Source organism: Macaca fascicularis, chromosome 8 (genome assembly GCF_037993035.2).
Source record: "Macaca fascicularis isolate 582-1 chromosome 8, T2T-MFA8v1.1".
Classification (NCBI taxonomy): Eukaryota; Metazoa; Chordata; class Mammalia; order Primates; family Cercopithecidae; genus Macaca; species Macaca fascicularis.
Window position 1 is genome coordinate 120,115,049 of NC_088382.1, and position 9,879 is coordinate 120,124,927.

The following is a 9,879-nucleotide window of genomic DNA, read 5'->3' on the forward strand; positions in this document are numbered from 1 at the left end:
GTGTTCCTTCCATGTCCCTGACCATCCAACCAGATAATTTGCCACTTGTCATGAATGACTTCAGATCATTACATCTGGCATTTCTTCTTCTTGGTAAAATGAACAATCAGGTGTACTGCTCAAAATTCTGCCAACTGGAAAGATTTTCCTTTATCATTATTTTAAAAATGATTTTCCAGTATGAAGCTAAAACTTTGTAGTGCTCCATATTCAGGTAGTATCAACATATTATGTAGAATCATTTATAAATGGGCTAGAGTATTGTTTTTGGTCTAATGGACATAAGAAACCATAACAAGTATTGAAAGTGAGGAAGCAATTTAACAGGCATATGAACAATGCACATGTGGACCACTTTCTAAGATGCCTTATTTGAGCCTGCAGGACTTACTTGAACTCAATCTCATATATAACAATTTTGCTTGATGATGAAGTGCTGCTGTGCTCACCTAATTTTATGGTTTGGTCAGTCAGACAACATCCTTTTCATGATGTTCACATTATAAATTTGTTGCTAATTGTCAAGCATTCAGTCTCTACTCAGGCTCTGTAACATGCCCAGATCTTTTTCTTAAAATAAGACTGGTTATCCTTAGAGAGTGGCGTAATTTTGTTAAAATCTTTAGAGTTGCATTATGATTATCCGCACATGCCTGCCCAGTGCTCTGTACAGCATACCTGGTTGTCATAGATATGTCAAGAAAAATTGGATCTGCTGAGTCATATGGTCCAAGTGGCAGAGCAGTTTGCAAGCAACCTAGACCTGCTAAAGAGCCTTTTCTTGATTTGAGCCACACTCCAAACTAGTAGCTTCTCAGGTTACTTGATAAAAGTTTTGGATTAGCAAGCCAAAGTGAGATATTTGTCACTTAGTAAATCTAAAAATCTCAATAAACATCATGCCTCTCTCTTAATTTAAGGACGGGACAGATGTGGCAACTTGTCTTCAATTTAGAAATTGTATCTTACATTGTCCCAGGCTGCTAAATCACTACAAAGCATGATGAAAAACAACAACAACAACAACAACAAAAACTAACTAAACTAAAAATCCATGTAGTTGGCCTGTAATCAATAAGAATAAATGAAATTCGAACTTGCGTTTTTGTCTTACTGCTTTGAAGCCTCCAACTTTGATAATGTTCATGACCTACAATACAGTTGATGCACTTTACTATGGAATTTCAAAAGCACTTGGCCAAGTACTTGAAAATGCTGAAGACAGAGACTCAGTGGGACCTCCAGGTGCTGCAGATCCAACTACTTCCTCATGCCAACAAGATAATCTGGCAGACTCGTACAATGTGAGCTATCTGAAACCATACCTAACTTTACATCAAATTTCGGAGTTTAAACATGGGCTGCTGCTGCTTCACTTCCACCTTCTAAATCATGCACAAATTTATTTTGTGGCCAACACTGCACTAGAACCTTAAAGGAAAGGGAATTTCAAATTATGTAATTCTAGTTTAGCTAAATTGATACAAGACAACATCACATTAATTATTTCCATGTTAATTTCCTCTTCCTTTAATAGCCAGAATCTACATAATTATTTTGAAGTCATACTCATGTTTCAAAATTTAACAAGATGTACTATGTCTTTTGCAACTGTAACTCAATTATTGACACCAATCTCTTCTTTCAAGGCAGTTAAGTGATGGTTCACTAGACTTGTAAGCGTACCCAAGGTAACTAAAAGAAAAATTCATACCTGTAAAAATCAGATTGAATTATTAAATATTTAAAAATTCTGACAAAATATTCAGGAAATATTTTATAATTTATCAAAATACATTGCTTTACACATTTCTTAGTGCATGAACCTCTTAAAAATGAATATATAGTCTATGTCATTTTATCAGTTTACGGAATCTATTTCTACATTCTTTCAACACGTCTATTAATTGACTACCAGATTACTGGAACATGGTGCAGAGTTTATAATAGTAATCAAGGTAAGCAAGTCCCAATTGTAAAATAATTAGTATTCTGGAAGATAAAGGGGAGGGGGGAGAGGAAAACCAGGTAATAAAAAGTAAAAGTACTATACTAAACCTCAAGTAAAGTTTTATGAGGTAAAGAAAACAGAGTACTGTGGGAGAGAAATATAAGTCTATCTAAAGGAAGTTACTTCTGTTAGATAGAATTTGAACTGGAAAAGCAATGACAAGAAGGTGATCACTGTAGGGAAATCTAAGATAAGAGATCTAAGATAAGAGTGCTCCAGCAAGATACTAAGGAAGGGGAGCAAGCTTGGCATGTTGCAGGAGAAAAATAAAAATGAAAAACAATGGAGTGTCTGGAACATAATGAGAAAGGCATGAGTGTTGCTGGATGAAGTCAGAGAAATAGCTGTACTCAGAATATGTAGCATTTTATAGGCTATGGTAAATAATCAATATATGTTTTCTTTCACAGCCTTGAATTTTTGAAGTGTGTAGACCAAATATTTTGCAGAATGCGCCTCTCATTGAGCTTATTTGATGTGTCCTCATGATTAGATTTAGGTTATGCATAGGCATACCAAGGAGGTAATATTGGGTCCTTAGTGAATCATGTCAAGAGTCATGATATCTCCAACTTGCTGTCAGATGGCTCCAAAAACAATCAGTGTAGTGGAGGAGGGAGAGGAGAAAGAAGGTTGGGAGGAGGAGAGAACAACAAGGAGTGATAAAACAAATGGATAGAAACATTTTTAAAATTACCATCTGTATACCCTTTGTTTAGGTATGAAAGTTCTTTGTTCTATTCTTCTAACTTTTATGTAATTTTGAAATTATATATAAAAATAAAAATTACCCAAAGTAATAAATAAATAAATAATATTGATTATCTAAATGTGATATGGAGACAAGTATTTTTAGTATAGGAATGGGATGATATAAATTACATTTTAAAAATACCTTCTCTTTTATGAACAGAACAGATCCTTTAAAAGTAGTCAAGTGTAGAAACAGGGAAATTAATCAGGAGACCATAATGATAGCCAATCCAAGAAGTAATGGTGACTTTAACTGGATTTTATTCCTAAGGATAGAAATAAGTGGCTATAAAATATGTTGGAAGTAGAAAAATAGGGCTTATTAATGAACTGAATTTAGAGTTATGTGAAGTAATAACCAATCAAGAACCTTCTTGGTTTCAATTATGAGCAAGTGTGTAAAATGTGTTGCCATTTACTGCGATTAAAAGCCTGAATTCGGAAAAGTTTTGACAAGGAGTTTAAGGGGATGGAAATTATGAGCTATGTTTTGAAAATGTAAAATGTGACATTAGTATATAATATCCAAGTAAAGATATGGATAATTTGAACAATATAAGTATTTTGTGAGTCCAAAAGAGTCAAATGTCATCAATTTCATATGATTCCATCACCTAATATTATGTGGCTGTGGATATGAATCTGCAGTTCAGAGAAAAGCTCAGATTTAGACAGAGATTTGAGAAGCATTGGAATATTGATGTTATTTAAAGCTGTAAAACTGGATGTGGTCACATAGGAAAAAATGTAAACAAAAAATAACTTTATAGGTGAGCTAACAACAAGATATTTATAAATAAAAATTGAGGCTGAGCACAGTGGCTCCTACTTGTGACTTCCCAAAATTTGGGGAAGCCAGGGTGGGAGGATTGCTTGAAGTCAGGAGTTCAAGACAAGCTTTGGCAACATAGGGAGACCCCTGTCTCTATAAAAAAGAAAAACAAACAAAAAAATGAGTCAGGTAGTCCTAGCTTGTAGGTAGGCTGAGGTGGGAGGATTGCTGGAGTCCAGGAGTTGAAGGCTACAGTGAGCTATGATTGTTCCACTGCACTTCAGCCTGGGTGATAGAGCGAGACACTATCTTAAGAAGAAAAGAATAGATTAAGAAAACAAGTATAACAAGAAATTTCAGAAAAAGCAGATGAAGTGATTAAAATTATTTGTATTTTCTTCAACAAAATATTAAAACTATTTTTCAGTTTGATCTTTTGGCATTGCTGTGTTTCATTCCCTGTCACATAAATAAATAAATAAATACAATCTTCTGAGTCACTATGAGTCTATAAAGTTGACTCTTGATTTAATAAAGAATCTTAGCAAACCTTTTCAAATTTCACAACCCTAGGACTTACCTAACTGCAATATTCAATGTTTTATATGCTGCTCCAGCTTCTACCAACTGTACAATAAACTACTAACAGTTTAAAATAGACTAAAAAAGAAATACACAACCATAATACTTTCTTATGTTTTATTGTGCAATAAATTTGACATAAAGGTTCCAAACCCACATTTACTTGATACATGGTGCAATGTAAACTGGTAATTTCCACTTTCTCTTCTCCTTCTCTTCTCTTTTCATCAACAGACTGTTGACTTGTTTATCTCATATTCAGGAGCCCCATCAAGGAGAAGTATATACTTGCTATATACATCAAAGCAGCATTTTTCAAATTGCTACTACTTGGTAGCAAAACCAAAAATGTAACATGAAAATGAAAATAACTTAATAAATGATATAAAATTGCTCCTAGGGTAAATCTGGAGGACCAGGCTGAAAAATTAAGCAAGAACAAGATAACTAACCAGTAGACAACAGGCTACTGAAACAGACTGGCTAGATGCTACTCTGAACATTAATGTTTGTGGAAACAGCCCTGTCATCACTCAGGAATGCCACTCTTGGAAATTTGATCATTTTAACTTAAATAACCTCAAACTTTTCTTGAATAACTTTCACTCTCCCTTAACATTCAATGCCTGAGAAAGAAATATGTGAATTCAAGCTCAACCCAAGTTTATATGTCTATGAGCTATTAGGGTATGAATGTAGGATGGGGCCCTGCCTGCTTCAAGTTCCACCATCACACTAGGGATTCCTTGACAATTCAAGGGATATTTACACGATGGATAATTAACAAGTAACAAATATCTACTATAACCAAAATTATACATACAATCTTCTTTTATTTAGAAAAAATTTATCCTATATGACATAATACAAATATTTCTTGTACAACTGAAACAAATTTCATTTTCAAGGGAAAATTGCCTAAAATTTCAGTAATTTTTGCATCCAATTCTGTTTGAATTCTGTAGAAAATACTTACTGCTTTTCACAGGAGGAAATTTGTTACAATATAAATATAAGTGCAAACACTAGCAAATATTTAAAAATGGATACTCTAGTTTATAACATATAATTTACAAATTACCTCCTCTATCACCCATTTCAAATTCTTCTGGTTTTGAGACAGCAATCTCAACCTGACAGGGTTCTCTACCTAATTCTATGATCCAAACTTATGTTAATAAATATCTGTGACTTTGGTGTTCCTGCCTGTACAGATTACAATAACATTTAGGCCTCTGTGCTGTTATGCTAGTGGGTGTAGTAGGGGGTCATCTGAATTCTATTCATATTCTTTCCTCCTTTATGTAATATTTATCTATTTGGATCATGAGGATTGATCATGCCAGCCAATATAAATACCCTGTTTTGACTTTTGATTTAATCATGTGAAAAGCTACTTTGGCCAGAGATAATCTCATCTAAATCAACATGACTCATCTTGGAAGCATTCTTCAGAACCCAGACTTTCAAATGAGCAAAGCCACGAATCATGGGTGATAACAATAGACCTTTTTCCCAACTATGTATTTAGGTGTGATTCAACTTCTGTGCTTTGTCTCCAACTGCATTCTGCTTATGGGAGGACATTTTTCAAAGATTGGTTGTTAGTTCAAAACACATTATATAGTCTTCAGGACAACATCATAACTATTCAAGTTTCAGGCTCATGCGTTGGGGAAGAGAGGGAGATATATTAAGTATTTGGAGCTCATCAAGGTGACTAGCATTATGTAGTCCCTCTGGTTGCTTTGGACAGCAGGTGGAACAGAGGCCCTAGAAATCACTGAGTGGTGACCAAAAGAAAATGCCATAGAATAATGTAAACTATGCTTATTTTTAAAATGGCTTTTGACTGATTTTTCACCTAGAGCCCTGATGGACTTATTAGAGGACACTTTTAGGAAATTTATTCTAGTTCTCAAATACTAAGTTATATGGACTTATCTTGATCATGTGTGGGGCCGCCTGCCTCTGAGGTAACCTCCATTGGTCTCCACCTCCTAGTATTGATTCCATTGTACAGTCCATTCCCACCTTCTACTAGGGTTGATCGATGTGGCCAATAGAATATGAGAGATTGATGGTATGTTGCTTCTGTGATTGAGTTATAAAATACATTGTGACCTCCATCTTGGTCCCTCTTTTTGTTTTTGTAATTTCGATAGTTATGAGTACAAGGGGTTTTGGGTGACATGAATGAATTGTATAGTGGTGAGGCCTGGAGTTTTAGAGTATCCATTACCTGAATAGAGTACCTTGTACCTAATAGATGATTTTTCATCCTTCACCCACCTCAAACCCTCCCTCCTTCTGAGTCTCCAATTTCTATTATGCCTCTCTGCACGTCTTTGTGTATCCACAGCTTAGCTCTCACTTCTAAGTAAGAACATGCAGTATTGCATTTTCCATTTCTGAGTTACTTCACTTAGGATAATGGCCTTCAGTTCCATATTTAAAAAATTTATTATTGTATTCTTGTTTATGAGTATTTTTCCATGTTGTTAATATACCACATTTTCTTTATCCACTCATCGGTTGATAGCCATTTAAGTTGATTCCACATCTTTGCAATTGTGAAATCTGCTGCAATAAACCTATGCATGCAGGTGTCTTTTTAAAATAGTGACTGCTTTTCTTTTGGGTACAAAACCAAAACTAATAAATAGGACCTAATTAAACTGAAAAGATTCTGCACAGCAGAAGAAATATTTAATAAACAGTCTACAGAATTGGGAAAAAAAATGCAAACTTTACATCCAACAAAGATGTATATCTTTATACATCTAATATCTTTATACAAACTAATATCCAGAATCTACAAGGAAGTCAAACAAATCAGCCAGAAAAAAAGTCAAATAATCCCATTAAAAAGTAGGTAAATGACAACAACAGACATTTCTCAAAAGAAGATACAAAAATGGCCAACAAATATTTTTAAAATGCTCAGTATCACTAATCATAAGGGAAATAAAAATTAAAACCTCAATGAGATACAACCTTACTCTAGTATGGGTATTGGGCATTATTAAAAAATCAAAAACAATAGATGTTGGTGTAGCTGTAGTGAAAAGGGAATGTTTATACACTGTTGGTGGGTATGTGAATTAGTATCTCACTTTTTTAAGTGACTTATCAGGGAGAAGTCAGCTGCAAGGGAGCACAGCTTTATGTTGAGACTCATGTGATAATCAACCGAGACTTTCTGCCACTGACCATACAAGTGAGCTACCTTGGAAGCAGGTCCGTCAGTCTCTGTCAACTTTCAGATGACTGACCTTTGACTGACAGCTTTACTAAAATCTTATAAAAGATCCTCAATCAGGATCAGCTATATAAACCACTACTGAATTTCTGATCTTAAAAACTATGTGAGATAATAAATGCTTGTTGTTTTAAGCTGCTATTAATAATGTTTAGAGCAATTTTCACAGTAATAGAAAATTAAGTCTGTTAGGAGGGTTATCTTAAAAACATTAAAGAGCTATATTAATAACCATTACTAGAAGCCCATAGTCCTTATGATTTTGGACTATTGTCATAGAATCCTTTGGATGTCAGTTTAATATGATATAATTTTTGTACTACTCAATGGAGATAATTAAATATCAAGCCCATTAACCAAAGAAAATGGGATACATTTTTTTTCAACAGAAATTTTGGTATGCCACAGCAAGAAAAAACATTAAAGCATAATTAAGATATCTTAGTGTAAACAGATGTTTTAGAAAACACACAGTAGGAAAATGAAAACACAGTGAAACAATTTTTGAAATTAAGATAATTGGTTAAAAATGGAGCTTCTTTGACAAATAAACAAGTAGTCAATCTTTCATGAGAAACAAGAAGGCTCGCTTTGTACTCAACATTGCTGGCATGATTTATTATAAGGAGAATATCTTAGCCCTGTGGAATTATCTTCAATTGTACATCAGCTAGATGCAGAACAGAGGATGAGAATGGCAGAAGGAAGAGTTTCTAGAGAAGAAACTAGAAACGCATTTTTACAGTAGCCTTCTGGAAATAGAAGTGACAGGTTTTTTTTTGCTTTTGTTTTTGTTTTTTCTCTATTCAGATTATAAGCAATGCCTTGCAAATTTGGAGTTTAGACCTAATCTTGTTCAATAGTCCGGAGTATCAAAGGCTCAGGATCAACTTTATAAATGTAAGATAATTTACATGCAATTACAAAGAATACTTGTTTACAGTTAGAAAGTTAGGAGAACAATGTTTAATTCGAATACTTTCTTGAGGGTTTCAGACTTAACATCAGATAACTACCTTGCACTTTTCTCAGCTCAATTACAACAGGAATGTTATTCTATATTTCTTGTTAAGGACGACCTGCCAGACTATGCGGCCAACCAACTCCTGCAGATGATTAGGCTCCAATAAATGCATCGACCAAAACTTATTACAGAAGACTTAGATAAAGTAACAGCAAAGGTTCCATGAAACAGATCTGGAATGAGTCTTAGAGACAAATGAATGGTCAGAAATGTTAGATGAGGAGGAGGAATTGCAGAGGGCTCCGGGACTAAGTCGCCTAGTAATTGACCTGGAAGGTGAAGAAGCACATCTCTGCAGAGCTATTCAGCTAAGTATGCAAGGCAATTCCACAAATTTATCTCAAGATGTTCCATAGACCTCAGGGACAAATCTCACTTCGAAAGAACTTTGGAAGAGAAGAGAAACCTATTTGAAAAGCAGCAGCAGCAGCAGCAGCACCAGGTAGATTCACCAGGACAAATTGCATATCCATGTGAAAGACTGACCACAAGTTCAGGAGCATTTGAGAGTGATCTAGGTGACATGACTGAATAAGCCATGTTTCAGGCAGCTGTGATCATGTCTTTAGAAACCGTTGGAAGTAATTTGAAAACAGAAGGAAAAAATATCATTCAAAAATAATTTAGGCTGGGTGTGGTGGCTCACATCTGTAATCCCAACATTTTGGGAGGCCAAGGTGGGAGGATCACTTGAGGCCAGGAGTTCGAGACTAGCCTGGCCAACATGGTGAAACCACATATCTACTAAAAATACAAAAAAAAAAAAAAAAAAAATAGCCAGTTGTGGTGGTGCACATGTAGTAATAGCTATTCCGGAGGCTGAGGTATGAGAATTTCTTGAACCCTGGGGCAGAAGTTGCAGTGAGCCGAGATCATGCCTCTGCACTCCACTCTGGGTGACAGAGTGAGACTCTGTCTCAAAAAAATAAAATACAGGTAAATAAATAATTTAAATACTCCTATTTTTCCAATATTATCCCGTGTGATTACAGCATAGGATTCCAACATTATACTGTAGGATAACAGCACAGCTCCATTTTGGTAATGTGTTAAATACATGAGGAAATAAGACTTTCAGATGACTTGCAAACAAAATGATGAGAAAGCAGGAAAATGCATCAGTTGTGGGACTAAATAATGATATTTCAAATATTAGCCAAACAGGCATTCAGCAATTAAAGAAATTTAAAATATATATTTTTTTAAATTGATCTTCTTTTCCTCACCATGGTTAACTTAGGTACTTAACCAGGCCTTTCATACTCTTACCTAAGTACTGGATTATAACAAGAAGATGGTATAATTCCAATATAATTTTTAAAAATTCTCTATGAGTTGTATTTTCTTCCAAAGTTAACATTTGTATTCATTGCATCATACTGAAATATGGTTTTCTGTATTTTTTTATTTTAATAAACACACCTCTATTGACACACACGCTTGTGAGTATGGCTCTATTTATCTATGGGATTTAC

At 34.6% G+C, this 9,879-nt stretch overlaps 1 pseudogene; it reads left to right on the top strand.

Moving 5' to 3' along the window:
* The first annotated feature begins 1,145 nt into the window (after positions 1-1,145).
* On the top strand, positions 1,146-9,550 carry LOC102117545 (ataxin-3-like; annotated as a pseudogene).
* The last annotated feature ends 329 nt before the right edge of the window (positions 9,551-9,879 follow it).